Below are 16,125 nucleotides of genomic sequence, written 5' to 3'. Positions count from 1 at the left end.
CTGGACCTTGGACTCTACTTAATATCACAATAACCTTTTAGCTACAATTTATGTAATTTTGGAAAACATTTTAGGAGAATCAATTTCCCAGTCATTGAACAATTCAAGGTTGACTGAACAACATATAAATTCTGATTATTATCCAGGGGAAGAAAAATAGCAGGAGAAAAATTATAACATTTTAAAATGATTTTTGTTACCGTAAAATAATTAAAACTTTAACTTGGGCTGTGTTTTGTTTAGTTTTGTAAGTTTATAAACTCTCTGACCAATAGCTTAGGCCTCTTACTGGCTAGCTCTCTCTTAATTATTGACCCATTTCTGTTAATCTAAATATTTCCACATGGTGTTATCTTATCTTATCAGCTACATGGCATTGCTCTGTTTTGTTTACTTTAATTAAAAATATTGGTATGCTGTTTCTCCAATTGGGGGAAAGAGAAATCCAGGAACTTTGAATTCTTTTTTTCAGATACTAAAATGTCCTTAACATGACATTAGACCTGATTTTTATCTATTCTTTCTCATATATTGTATACTGACCACAGTTTCCCCTCCCTCTTCTCCTCTCAGCCTACCCAGACCCTGCCACCTTTCCTCTTCCCCAGATCCACTCATCTTCCATTTCCCTTCAGAAAAGAGTAAGACTCCCACACATATCAACACAACATGGTATATCGTGTTGCAACAAGTCTATTAAGGTTGGATGAGGCAATCAAGTAGGAGGGAAAGGGTCCAAAAACACTCAAAAAAATCAGAGACACCCCCACTCCCTCTGTGTCCTACATGAACACCAAGATGCACAACCATAACATATACACAGAGGACATATGTCAGACACATACAGAGACCCTGATTGTTGGTTCAGTCTCCGTGAGCCCCTGTAAGCCCTGTTTAGTTTATTGTATGGGCCATTTTCTTGTGGTGTACTTGATCCTTCTGGCTCCTGCAATCCTTCCTTCCAAGATCCAGTTAATATTTGTGTCTGGGTCTCTGCATCTGCTCCTATCAGTTGCTAATGCAACCTCTCTGATGACAATTATGTTAGGCTACATTCAACAAGTATAGCAGAGTATCCTTAGGAAATATTTCATTTACTTTTGTATATGTTTTTCTATTCTGGGTCTGTGGGCTCAGATTCATGACCCTCCAGACAGTGTCAGGCATGGGCTTCTTCTTGAGTCTGGGTCTCATGTTGTACCTGTCATTGATAGACCTCTTCCACAAGTTCTGTGCCACTTATACTCCAGTATATACAGAAGGCAGGGCAAATTGTAGGTCAAAAGTTTTGTGGCTGGGTTGGTGTCCTAATCCCTTCTTTGGAAGCCTTTTCTGATTACAGAATTTGGCTAGTTCAGGCTCCATATCTCCTGTTACCAGGAATTTTCACTAGGGTATCCCTTGTAGATTCCTATGAATTTTCATTGCACTAGATTCTACCTCGTGACACCAAAATGCTCCCCAATTACAATTGCCTCTCCCAATATTGTCTCCCTCCATGCCCCTGACCTATTCCCTCATATTCTTATCCCCACCTGCACCTAGCTACACTTCCTGAAAAGAACACCAGTAGCAACGGCACTAAGATCAATAATAAATAAATGTGAATCCATGAAACTGAAAGGCTTCTGTAAAGAAAAGGACCCCATCAATAGGACAAAATGGAAGCCTACAGAATGGAGAAAGATCTTCAACCCCACATCTGAAAGAGCACCAATATATATATATATATATATATATATATATATATATATATATCATCAACAAACCAAATAATTCCATCAAAAATTCTCAGTTAAAGAATCGCAAAGACTAACAAGCACTTAAACAAATGCTCAACACTCTTAGTCATCAGGGAAATGCAAATCAAATCTACTTTGAGGTTCTATTGTATAGCTCTCAGAATGGATAAGATTAAAAACATGAGTGACAGCTCATGATGGCAAGGATGTTGAGCAAAGGGAACACTCCTCCATTGCTGGTGGGAGTGCAAACATGTACAGCCACTTCAGAAATCAATATGGTGGTTTCTCCAAAAATTGAGAATTATTTTATCTCAAGACCCAGTTAAACCACTCCAAGCCATATACCCAAAGAACAACACACCATACCACAATCACACTTGCTCACCTATGTTAATAACAGCTTTATTCATAATATCCAGAAATTGGAAACAACCTCAACCAAAGAAAGGATAAAGAAAATGTGGTACATGTACACAATTGAGTGTTACTCACCTTTAAAAACAATGACATCATGAAATGTGCAGGCAAATGAAACCAAGAACAAAATCATCCTGTGAGGTAATCCATACCTAGAAAGAAAAATGTCATATCTACTCACATATAAGTGGCAATTAGTTGTAAAGCAAAGGCAACCATGCTGCAATCCATGAGACTCAGAGAGGCTAAGTAACAAGGAGGGCTCAGTGGGGGGAGGGGTGACACCATGGATCTCCCTGGAAAGGGAAATAGAATAGACTTGATTTTTATTAATAAGGGTTTATTACTCTTTGAAGGGATTTCTGAGGGAAGGGGCATATTTGTGAATGTGTCCAGGTGTGAATGCCTGTTTGTATAATCATGGAAGCCACAGGAGGACATGGTATATCCTGTTCCTTAATTCTCAAGTCTATTCCTTTGAGACAGGGTTTCTCATTGAGCATGTAGTTAGGCAGATGGCCAGAAATTGCCAGAGATTCTTCTGTTTCTACCTCCATCATTTTAAAAAATGATGCTGAAATCCAAACTCGAGTCTGCATGTTTGCCAGCTAGTGCTCTTCCCCATTGAAGCATCTCTCTGGTACTGTCCTCAGTTCATCCTCTGATTCTTTTGACCTCACATGAACCAGAAGGGTCATTATTGTTCTGGAGACATTTCATGGACTACTTAGTACTTCCATTCTGATTTTTTGTACTCTGTCTTTTCTTGTTGTTTTCTGCTACAGCATAGTCTAGTGTAGTTTATTTGATGTGAGTTCCACATAGAGAGGAGTGAATTGCTGGAAGTTATCTTGTACCACCACCGCGTTCTACCACACTTCTCAGGCCCAAATAAACACATGGATGCTATATTAGTTATGAAACTATTGGCCGGTGGCTAGGGCTTCTTATTGGCTAGATCTGTCTTAATTATTGACCCATTTATATCAATCTATATATTCCCCCATGGTCTTGGGTTATTAGAGAATACCCAGACCTGTATCTCCTTTGGCGGCTCCCTCTGCCTACCTTTCCCAGAATTCTCCTCATCTCCTAGTCCCACCTACATTCCTGTCTCATTGGCCAAACATGGTTTCATTCATCAACCAATAAGAGAAACATATATACAGAAGGACATTCCCCATCAAGAGTTTTAGTTGAATTTTTCATTTAGGTACATAAATCCCCTACCACCTTTTGTAGTCAGGGTAGTTATGGTTTTACATGTTTGAGGATCTATGAAGTTGCATTTTCTGCCCACAGTGACAGACTCTGGACAAGGAATCATGAAGAAACCCTCCTGTGAAAATTTTAAAGGAAGTCTTAAATTTTCTGTGACTACAAATTTCACAAATATGTCTCTCTTTTTTTTATCTTTTAAGACTCCCTTCAAGAGACATTGTGGTAGCACATACCTATAACCTAAGCTTTTCAAATGGATGTGCAGGTAGATGAAGAATCCAAGTGGCTCCTTGGCTACAGAACAAGTTTAAGCTGAGTCTAGAGCCTGTCTCAAAAATTACTAAAGGCGAGAGGGTATTATGGCAGGATGGCTCAGGGCTTGTTCTCAAGCTTGAAAATCCATTTGATCCCCATGTCCCATAAGGTTGAATAGAAGAACTGACCTAAATATACATACCATAGCATGTGGGCCCTGCACATTGCAAAACATACATAACACAAGAATAAATTTAATAAAATATTTTTAAAAAACTGTCTTCATCATGCACCTCTCCTGTGTAGAAGTTTCCTTCAAAAGTGAGACAGTCTATCCTGCATGGAGGCTTCTTTATTCCTAAGGTAGGAGACTCAAAATAACTTTAGGAAGCCCCCCATCTCAACAGATTCACCAGGCCCCTCCTTGCTCGAGTAAAGGATAAAGTCAAGCTGCAAAGAAGACTCTGAGACCAGATTGTCTACTTAGAAGCAGTAGAAACCAGATGAACCGTCTGGAAGAGGTTTAGACCAACTGAGTTACTTGGAAAGACATTCTTTGGTGATGCAGCTGTCTTTGAGTCATTTATGCTCCTATCAGCAACTTGCCACCTATATTCCTATAAGGAACCCTAAGAGAACTCATTGATTCACCAAATTGGACTTTGTAATAACCATACTTTGGTCTCTCGTGGGTTCTGCATCTGTGGTGAGTAAATGGGCTTGTTGTGCCTCCCCAGAAAATGTCTTGTCACACAACAACTACAAACTTAAGACTTAAAAGAATTGAGTTGAATATTACCCAGAAGTTTTGTTCCCAAGGACTAGCTTTGCTCTACTGAAAGGTGCTATGCAAGCTGCCAAGAAAGAAAAATCAATCAATTTTCCTACCTACCTAGGGTGCCAACAACAACAATTACCAGCAGAGTAAGATATTCCCAAGGGTGCAGTAGTGGAATAAATATCTTGGAAATCTAATAACTAAGTTGTTATCCCTCAAAACGTATATGTACAAGCCACAGTAAATTGATACAGTTATATTTATGCATTTATCTGATACATAAACATTACAATAACTAAAGAAAATAAAATAAATAATTAATAAGAAATATACATTCAAAAGGATTCATCATATAACTTTTTTCTTTTCCAGAAGATCCTTTATATCCGAGCCTACATCTTTGCCATAAAAGGTCTACACTTCATTTATGGAGACACTATTGCCTTTATCTGTTATTATGTTTTGTGGTGCTGGATGAACCTCAGAGTCCCTGTTTGTTAGGCAAGTGTGCTACCATTGAGCTGCATCTCCAGTCTGTCTGTTAGAATGGGATAGAGCACATTGTTGAATATAGTGTCACTTTCATGTGTCCTTATTTCTAAATATTATAAATTGTAAGAAGAGAACATTTCCCTTAATCATACAGCTGACCAGGATGGCTGGAGGTGAGCAGCATGGGAGCACAGGCCAAACACAATCACCATTTACTTCCTTCTTGCTCAGGAAATAAGATTGGGCAAAGAGAAAGCAAACTTTTAGAATTGCCATCATGATGTTATAAATGTGTTGTCATTTGGTCATTCTTGGGTCATTAAATCTTGGACTCTGTAGCCATTCATAACTAAATATCACTATACCCCCACCACTTATTAATTTTCATTTGGCATTTAAGATCTGCTGGGGGATGGCAGAGTCAGCCTTCCTTAAAGATGTAAACCCAAAGTCAGCCACATACTCCAAGTTAGGCCCTATATCAAGAATATTTAGAGAGCACAAATTGGACTATATGGGATGAAAATTAATTAAAAACAAATATAAAAGAAAATGGAGTTGAGATGGTAGGGTATTGGGTGGATCTTTGATGAGTTGCAGAATGGGATGAACATGTTCATGTAGGATTAATGTCTTTTTATTCAAGAAGACACTAAGGCAAGACACAGGCCAGAGCTAGGTTATAGAACCCAGCAAGTACGGCCAGAACAAAAGGGGCCAAGGTCCCCATGTGCAGCCCCTTAAGAAGCTCCCTTACATCACCCCGGCTTTCCTTCACCACGCCCTTATGGGCGAGTCCCGGGTGCACCTGGTACCTGTCCCAGGACTATTGGGCGGGGCTAGGGTGTCTCCCTACAATTCCCCTTTTAGTCTAAAAGAGGATTAAAACTTAATAGTGTAAAATATCCAAAACTAACAATCATAAGGGTGAAATACAAGACGATACAATAATCTGCTATGGTACATCCTATGTCTATTCTAGCTAAGTCTTATGTGGAAAAAATGTCTAACTTGAGCACCTTCTTCCAATCCCAACTCTAAACAATAAGAAGGTCATTCTTAACTAGACTTACACTACCCTAATACACAATAATGGGGAACGGGGGCATAGCATCTTCTAGGTTACTTCCTGCTGAAATGGGACGATGATAGGGCCCTGTGGAAAAAAAAAATGCCAGTACAGGGAAAGTCTCTAATGAGTTATGTCTAGTCCATGTTAGATGAGATTTGTTTGATTGAAGATCTACTTTGAAATCTCAACTTGATTGAAGTCATTACTCGAGGTTCAGGTTGAAGTGTCAGTCGAAACAGAGTGAGTTGAATCCAGTGCAGTCGGGGAGGTGTAGTCCAATTCCTTTTCCGGAGCATGCAGGGATTGCTGTCAGGCTGGGTCTTGTTGGCTGTATGGGACTCAAACATAAGTGTCATCAGAGAAATGTTTGCTTGTTTATGTATGTGGACCAGGAAAGGTACCTTGACGAACCTTGACGAACAACGATTATGAGAGGGTGTGAAAGAAAAAGCCAAGAAAAGACAAAGATAGTCCTCTTATTCTTCATTTATTCTGTATTATAGCAATTGGCTTCTTGATATAACACAGAAATTTTTAAATGTTGTTAAATGTTGTTAAATAACATGCTTGGATTTAGAGTAGGAAAGCCAAATCCAACTCTAAATCCAGTCTCGATTTAGTTGAATAGGGACTAGGAAATGAATAGACATAGAGTTATTTGAGAGACAGCTGTAAATTTTATCGTATGGCACGTTCCTTTTGTTCAATTGTTATAGCTACGTTCTTTCCTTAAGTATCCATACATGTAGTGTCCTTTGACTTCTAGAGGGGGGTTCCTCAGAAAATACCTGTCAGTCATCCTTGTCGAGGGGGTCATCTCCCTCAACTCGAATTTTGATCAATTTTGATGGTATCCAAAGATTTTCTTCTCCTGTGGAGACAAATGCAAAACCCCTACCCCAACGTAATACATGTCCAGGTTTCCATACCGCGGTCAGCACATCTTTGTAATACACTGGTTGGTTCAGTTCAGCAGTTTTTTCCGTAGTCCAGTGTCTTTCCGCAGCTGTCTGCCCACTGTCATTGGCATTAAGAAAGTTTAACGTTAATAAAGCATTATGTAATCTATGTTTGGGGGGTTTCGACTTACCAGCTTGCCTATGGAGCATCTCCTTAAGTGTTCTGTTAGACCTTTCAATGACTGCTTGTCCTGTAGGGTTGTGTGGTATACCTGTGACATGCTTAATGTTATAATATTTGAAGAACTGTTCCATTTTTGTGGAGACATATGCTGGAGCATTGTCAGTTTTTATCTGCGCCAGTATGCCCATAACTGCCATCACCTCCAGTAGGTGTGTAATAACGGAATCAGCTTTTTCAGAGTTGAGAGCAGTAGCCCATTGGAAACCTGAGAATGTGTCAATGGTATGATGCACATATTTCAAATTTCCAAATTCTGTAAAGTGAAAAACATCCATTTGCCAGATCTCATTCCTCCGAAGGCCTTTAGGATTACATCCTGCTGGCAGTGGAGTTTGATTATAAAAGGAACAAGTAGGACAGGTTCTCACTATCTCCTTGGCTTGTTGCCAAGTGATGGAGAAGCCCTTCTTTAAACCCTTGCTATTTACATGATGCTTTTTATGAAATTCTGAGGCTTCTAGCACAGTGCCAATCAATAAACGATCGATCTCATCATTGCCTTGTGCCAGTGGGCCTGGCAGACCCGTATGGGATCTGATATGTGTAATGTACAGTGGGTTACTTCTGTTTCTGATTGTTTCCTGTAACTGCAAGAACAACGAGGTTAGTTCAGTATTATCAGGGACGAATTCTGCAGTCTCTATGTGCAAGACGACTCTCTCTGCATATTGGGAATCAGCAACTATATTAAGAGGATCCGTATAATCCATAAGCACCATAAGAATTGCATATAATTCTGCTTTCTGTACAGATGTATATGGACTTTGAACTACTTTACTTACCTCACCTGCTTTATAACCAGCCTTACCTGTTTTGTTGGCATCGGTGTAGAAGGTAAGAACTCCAGAAATGGGAGTTTGTCTTACTATGCATGGAAGAATCCAAACTGTCTTTTTTATGAATTTAATTCTGTCGGTTTGGGGATAGTTGTTACTAATTTTTCCCAAAAAGTCGGTGAGAGCTATTTGCCAATATTCATTATCCTTCCATAAGGAGGAAATCTCATCATTAGTTAAGGGTACTATAATCTCTGCTGGGTCTTTCCCAGTCAACTGACGAAGTCTTAATTTGCCCTTTAAAATCAAATCAGAAATCTTTTCTATATATGTCTTTAACTTTTTGTTCTGCTTATGTGGCAGGAATATCCATTCCAATATAGTGTCTTCCCTCTGCATCAGAATCCCAGAAGGGTATTCTCTGGATGGCAAGATGACCAGAATGCAGTCTAGATCAAGGTTTATCTGATCTACATGTGCATCCAATATTCTGTTTTCTACCCATTGTAGCTCTTTTTCTGCCTCAGCCAATAATATTCGTGGACTGTTTAAGTCCTTATCACCTTTTAGTGCCATTTTTAAATGCTTTAAGTCATTTCCTTCCACACCAATAATCGTCTGTAATTGAGATATTTCTCCCAGTAGCTTCTGAAGACTGTTAAGAGTTTGATAACGGTCCCTTCTAATTTGTACCTTTTGAGGTCTGATTCTTTGTAAGTTTATCTTATATCCTAAATAGTTAATAGAATCTCCTCTTTGTATCTTTTCTGGGGCAATTTGTAAACCCCATCTAGGCAGAACCTCCTTCACCATTTTAAACATACATTCTAAAGTTTCCTCACTAGAATCTGCTAAAAGAATATCATCCATATAAGGATAAACAAGAGATTGTGGAAATTGTTTACGAATTATTTCCAAAGGTTGTTGTACAAATTGTTGACACAAGGTAGGGCTATTTAGCATACCCTGAGGTAAAAACCTTCCATTGGTATCTCCGAACTGGTTGTGAGTTATTAAGAGTTGGCACCGTAAATGCAAACTTTTCTCTATCACTTTCTTGTAATGGTATAGTGAAAAAGCAGTCTTTAAGGTCAATTACTATGATCGGCCATCCTTTAGGTATTAAGGAAGGCAATGGCATTCCAGGCTGCAGAGCGCCCATAGGCTGAATTACCTTATTTATGGCTCTCAGGTCTGTCAGCATTCTCCAGTTACCTGACTTCTTCTTGATGACAAATACAGGAGAATTCCAAGGGCTGGTAGATTGCTCTATGTGACCAGCCTCTAGCTGTTCCTGTACTAACTTTTCTAGAGCCTCAAGCTTTTCAGAGGTCAAAGGCCATTGCCCTATCCAGACTGGTTCGTCTGTAAGCCATTTTAATGGCAGGGCCTTTGGTTCCTCTGAAGGCCTGTCATTTGTATTTAGTGTCTGTACAGCCCGGATAGTTGGTAACAATTTTCCATGGCATCTTACCCGATCTTTTCTACTATCCAGCGATTGTCTAGAATTCGTATCTGACACTGGAGGGACGTTAATTTGAGTATTCCACTGCTGTAATAAATCATGACCCCATAAATTTATAGCAATATCTGCTACGTAAGGTTTCAGTATTCCTGTTTGTCCTTCCGGTCCAATACAAACCATCGAGTTAACACTCTGTCGAACTCTAGATAGGGTTCCAATTCCTAAAAATTGTACATTGGCCTCTTTAAGTGGCCATTTTTTAGGCCAACATTTCTGAGTGATAATAGTCACATCAGCTCCAGTGTCCACTAAGCCAGAAATAACTTTATTGTTAATTTTAATTTTTAGCTGAGGCCTTTTATCATTAATAGAAGCTTGCCAAAATATGCGTTTGTCATTTTCACCAGTCACATGTGATTCTTCATCACTATTTAAACTACCCTCTAGAGCAGTATCATTTTCCCCCATAGGCAAGGAATTATCTATTCGTCCTTCGAGAGATTGTCTTCCACTGTTACTGGGAATGATCGAACTGTTCTTGGGGCAGGGGCCTGCTTGAGGCCCCCTTCCGAGTTTCCCGGTGCCAATAAGTTCCCCTGAACATCCCTAGTTGATCTGCATTTGTTAGTCCAGTGTTTGCCCTTACCACATCTCCTACATAACCCAGAGGGCAACGACCTGTCGCATGGGGAATTGTTAGAATTTCTCTGTCTACAATTTTTCCTTGTATGTCCTATTTTACCACAGCTGAAACATCTATTCTCCTGACGCCTCCATGGACTTCTGGAGCGTGCTCTTCCTATGCGAGGCTCTGGGTCAAGGTGGCGATGAGCACTGGCCTCACAGTACCTGTGTGAGCCCTTGTAAGGTGCTCTTCCTTCCCAAGTCCTTCTGTTGCTATCTTTTCTAATCTCCTGTTGTTTGTTGAAACCTCTTGGGACAGCTTCTTCTGCCCAGATTCCAGCATCTTGTATGTTATAGTCAACATGGGCAGTATGCAAAACCCATTCTTCCAGTGAAACTGATCTGATCTTTAGAGGCAAAAGTATTCTTTTGCACATTGGGTTTGCACTGTTATAAGCTAAACTATACACAATTGAATGTCTTATTGTTGGATCTGTTACCTGTTTGTCTACTGCTCTGGTCAATCTGTCTAAGAAGTCTTTAAATGGTTCTGTTTGTCCCTGTTCTATTTTTGTAAAAGCTTCTAGCTGTTCTCCTGATTCATGAACCTTGTCCCATGCATTTAGTGCTGCTGTTCTGCATAGGGACAGCGTATGGTCATCATATTCAGCCTGAATCTGTGGGTCAGAATAAATGCCTTCTCCTAGGATTTTTTGGAGAGGTGCATCAATTCCGTCCCTGGCGGCTTGCCGTTCTAGGAGCCCTCCTTCTTCCCTGAATAATGCTCTCCATTCAATTAAGCAGGAATTCTCAAGGACAGCTGATGCCAATCCTACCCAATCTGTGGGCGTCACCCTGTTAAAGGTGGCCCATGAATGCAACAGCTGTTTTACATATGGGCTATGAAGACCATACGAGACAACCGATTCCTTAATAAGCCTAAGATCCTTTAATTGGGTTGGCTACCATGTATATGCTGTCTGCCCCTGGGAGTGTTTTTTAGATGGTTGCTTGTCCACCACCATGGCCGGGTATGCTAAAGGTGTGTGTGTAACCGCTTTAGGGTGATTGAAATACCTTCTCGAATTGTGCATCTCAGATCGAAGTGAGTCAGTGTCTTCTTGTTCAAGATATGTCAGCCGGGTCAGGATTTCCTCATGCTAGGTTTTAATCTCATCCACCATAAAAGATTCAAGGCGTGATGCGGAATCCACGATTTGCTTCGACAATTCTCCTGTAAGATTTTCTAGACGAGTAATACGTTCATCCCTAGCTAGCATTTGGGTGGCCTGGAAATAGCCATCCAGAGATTGAAATTTAGAATCAAGGTTGCGATTAATCTCTGCCATGAACTCAGTAGACATTTCCAGTTTGGCAACCCTGGTCTGTAACTCCTCCTGTAAGCTTTGAAACTTAGTTCTAAGTTCATTGTAGTCCCTCTCATATTTCCCAGCTATTGACTTTATGGCATTATCTGATTGTTGAAGCCTAGTCTGGGTTTCTTGTACCTTAGTAACAAAGGAATAAGAGAGAGAGCCTAGCTGAGTTTCTAAGTGGCTGCATACCATCTCCAACGATTCACAGTCTGCTGCCTGCCTAGCCATTAAGGCATCATGGTCTGTAGCCTGTTTTGTTTGTAGCATACTTAAACTAGATTTCAGTTCCTCATGGTCTGTAACCTGTTTAGTTTGCATTATTCCCAAACTAGATGTCAGTTCCTCATGGTCTTTGGTCTGTTTAGCTTGTAGCATTCCTAAACTAGATGTCAGTTCCTCATGGTCTTTAGTCTGTTTAGCTTGTAGCATTCCTAAACTAGATGTCAGTTCCTCATGGTCTTTAGTCTGTTTAGCTTGTAACATTCCTAAACTAGATGTCAGTTCCTCATGGTCTTTAGTCTGTTTAGTTTGCAGTATTCCTAAACTAGATGTCAGTTCCTCATGGTCTGTAACCTGTTTAGTTTGTAGCATCACTAAACTAGACTTCAGTTCCTCATGGTCTGTAACCTGTTTAGTTTGCATTATTCCCAAACTAGATGTCAGTTCCTCATGGTCTTTGGTCTGTTTAGCTTGTAGCATTCCTAAACTAGATGTCAGTTCCTCATGGTCTTTAGTCTGTTTAGCTTGTAGCATTCCTAAACTAGATGTCAGGTCCTCATGGTCTTTAGTCTGTTTAGCTTGTAGCATTCCTAAACTAGAAGTCAGTTCCTCATGGTCTTTAGTCTGTTTAGCTTGTAGCATTCCTAAACTAGATGTCAGTTCCTCGTTGGGGTGCCACGTGTAGGATTAATGCCTCTTTATTCAAGAAGACACCAAGGCAAGACACAGGCCAGAGCTAGGTTATAGAACCCAGCAAGCACAGCCAGAACAAAAGGGGCCAGGGTCCCCACGTGCAGCCCCTTAAGAAGCTCCCTTACGTCACCCCGGCTTTCCTTCACCACGCCCTTATGGGCGAGTCCCGGGTCCACCTGGTACCTGTACCAGGACTATTGGGCGGGGCTAGGGTGTCTCCCTACATGTTCAAAATGCATTTTACAAAATTCTCAAAGAATTGATTCAAATATCATAAAAATAAAAATAAATACTCCTAGAACTAACTGCATTCTGCCAGCTTAAGATTCTAGTTTTTAAAATATTGAATAAGTTTATTAAATAAACTCAAAGTATTGCTTGCAGAGGAGGTATTATTCTTAACTAAAAACTATTAGAAAAAACTAACAGCCCCAGGGTGACCTAACAATGTACCCCACACCTGCATTATCCTTGTTTATGAGTAGCAGATTCAGTGAAGAAGCATTGTTCGGAGAAATTGAGAGGACTTTAAAATCAATGATAACTATAGTGAACTACTAGGCATCTTCCCATCCCCTGTTCAGGCAGGAACCACTAAGCATGTTTCTTTCCTTCTTTAGGATCACCAATCTGGTGATTTTAATATGATACTGACATTGTTCATCTACAGAATCCCACCAAGAGCCACACAACTGAATTATCAAAAGTATTTCCTAAATCTCAAGATTTTTAGTAAGCTTGTGATTGTGTGAAGCTGCATTCATAGTTACACTCAGCCTTGTGTAGCCATTAGGCTGCAGGTTGAACACATCTGTCAAATAAAACTGATAAACTGCAATGATTTGTTTTTGTCTTATACTTTCAGATTGACAGTTTGATGACTGACTCCCAATATTATAGAAACAACATCACTAATATTTAAGAATATCTAAGAATTGGGTGGAGTCTTCTTGTAGCCTTTATCCTGCAGCATATAAGAGGAGTGGTGTGTTGCCTGGAATGAGAAAACTTTGTGTAACTCATCCAGTCCTTCCCCTGTACATTATTTCAGTGGTGGGAAGAGGACAGGAAGCATGGGGCAGTATTGAGTGATGGAAGCTTGGACTGAGTTCTAATATGGGCAACTGTTGTGGGATATCCTCAAAGCAAATCACCAGACAACAAAAACCTGGCTTTCTCTTTTGTAGAGTGAAATACAATCCATCGGAATGAACAAGACTTGGGATTTGTAACTATGTGAGATTCCCTTGCTTGCCCATACTTGCAATTACCTTTCATAACTATGGTTAATTATATGCTACATACACCTAGTATACTATCTAGACTGCCATATGCATAATAGAAATTTTCTGTTTTTTTCCCTTAGAAACAAATATTCACTCTTCACTATCCACTTGATGGAATGTAACTACTGACAAATAGTAATAATTGATTACATATCGATACATTGACTCAAAATTATTTAAAAGTTTTTTCAATGGGATTCCAGTGCCAATTCAGTTCAACACAGGAAAGAGGAAAATAAAATATTTTTAAATATTCAAAGAATTCAGTAAGATCATAAAAAACACAAAAATCAATAACCTTCACATACTTATAGGTTGATCTAGAACCACTTAATCGATTGAGCATCAGACAGGATATTTTGAGAAATGACAGCAGCTAACTATGAACACTATGGGTTCAATTCTCAGGACCAATATAGTAGAAGGAGGTAATTAATTCCCTCAAGTCTCCCTCTGAATTTCTCCCTGTGTATATGTGTATGTGTGTTTTACACACAAGCTTAAGACAAGTTTCAATAAAGAAACATCAACAATAGTAAACAATAAAATGTTTCAATAAGCAAAGGATTTACTGCAAAGATATAGAAATTTTAAAAAATCCTATAACCATAAAAATCCTATAACCTATAGAAAAAAGTTCAAATAGGTTCGTCATTATACAATAAAGTTATTAAAATAGGATAATATTTACAGATTACTAAAATCTAAATGTTTGAAAATATCTTGTTGGTGAGGGTATAGAAGATGAAAAGTCTTGCTTTTTTATGTGGCTGCGAAATGTGTAACATCCATGGGAACAATTTGGCAGTTAATTCCACTTCAAAGGATTAATTCTAAGGGCTTGCTTGCATACAGAGGTACAGTTACTCATTTTAGTGTTTGTAATAGCACAGCAGTAGCAGATTCTAAGCCATATATTGCTAAATGGTTCACATAACATTCGTACATTCATACAATAAATTGCTTTGCTATATAAAGAAATGAAGATCATTGTATGTTTACACAGAACAACAGCCACAATAAATATATGGCATAAAGCAAAGAATATGCTGACAAAGAAAAGGTCGCATGCATGCTCACATGATATATATGTTACCTCACCATATATGCTAGATATGAGAGAAGCTTCATAGAAAAGAAAATTCTGTCCCTGAGTGAGCTACTGGAGAGGAAAGTATACTATTTGTTTTTGCTTTCTTCTATTATTTGTTATTACATTACTTGCATGTATTACTTAAAAACAGCGTGACTTACTATAAACACTTACAAAGAATATGTGGAAGAACTAGTGAGATGGCTTCAGGGATGGAGGTGCTTACCACCAACGATGCTGACCTAAGCACAATTCCTGGAACCCATATGGTGGAAGAAGATAAGAGGTCCCTACAGGTTGTTTTCTGACCTCCTCCACACCTATATGGTGGTGTGCAATTACACGTGTGCATGCACACACACACACACATACACACACACACACACACACACACACAGAGAGAGAGAGAGAGAGAGAGAGAGAGAGAGAGAGAGAGAGAGAGAAAGAGAGGGAGAGAGAGGGAGAGAGAGAGGGGGATAGAGACAAACACACATACAGAGTCAGAGAGATGTGGAGATAATTTTTTTAAAGAATGTCTGGAAGTTCATCAGGTTGTATTTTATAGAAACATGGCAACATGATCATGAGAAAGAAGCCATATTTGAAGTCTAGAGAAAGAAGGTACCTAGTGAGGTTGTCACAATCAAGAATGGTGCCAGAAGATTGCACCCAAAGGAAGCTTGGAAGCTAAATCCAGGAACACCAACTGTCTGCCCCAGCACCAGCCAGGCTTATTTTAGACAACATATATGGCTGTCTCCAGGGTGTGATGCAGTCTGCCTTGGCAATTTGAAAATCATTTCTGTAATCTACGAAAACCAAAGCACTAAAATCAATAGTGTTGACCATATCTGATTAATCCATTTCCACTCACTGTCTACAAGCACAGCTGCTTTCAGACTAATTTTGGAGTCAGTTTTTCTTTCATATAAAATATGCTACAGCACTTCAGTATCTATGTAAACAAAGGGAAGCTGTTCTGCTTGAATGAGAGGTGGCAGAGTCTCTCCAGGGTATCTGTGAAGTTATGTTTCAAGATTTCCTATAAGTAGTCCACTCTCTGTGGACTTCCTGACTGTGGCTTGAAAAGTTTGCTATATGGAGAGGGGATAAAATAAAAGTAAAAACAGATACATGGTTTGGTATTAGTAACAAAAGGATTCTCCAACAAGTGGCCTGAAAATTGGGTTTCTGAGATTTTCTAATAATAGTGACCAGTAGCAACAAGTCTCTAGTATTTTAGAGGGTTTAGAGGAGATGTTTTCATCTTGAGGTACCTAAAACAATGGTTAACCCTTTAATATGTGACTGTGATGTAGGGAGAGTATCTTCCACGAATCCAGTGTTCCCCCTCCTAATAATACCCCTGCCCTATGGTGCAGCCTGAATTTTCTTCTTATCAGCTCTATGGGTCCACTTATTCCTCAGCTTATGCATTTTGCATCTCAATATTTTATAGATATTTCATTC

The sequence above is a fragment of the Cricetulus griseus genome, chromosome 8 (genome assembly GCF_003668045.3).
Source record: "Cricetulus griseus strain 17A/GY chromosome 8, alternate assembly CriGri-PICRH-1.0, whole genome shotgun sequence".
In the NCBI taxonomy this organism is placed as follows: Eukaryota; Metazoa; Chordata; class Mammalia; order Rodentia; family Cricetidae; genus Cricetulus; species Cricetulus griseus.
This window is presented reverse-complemented; position numbering follows the sequence as displayed.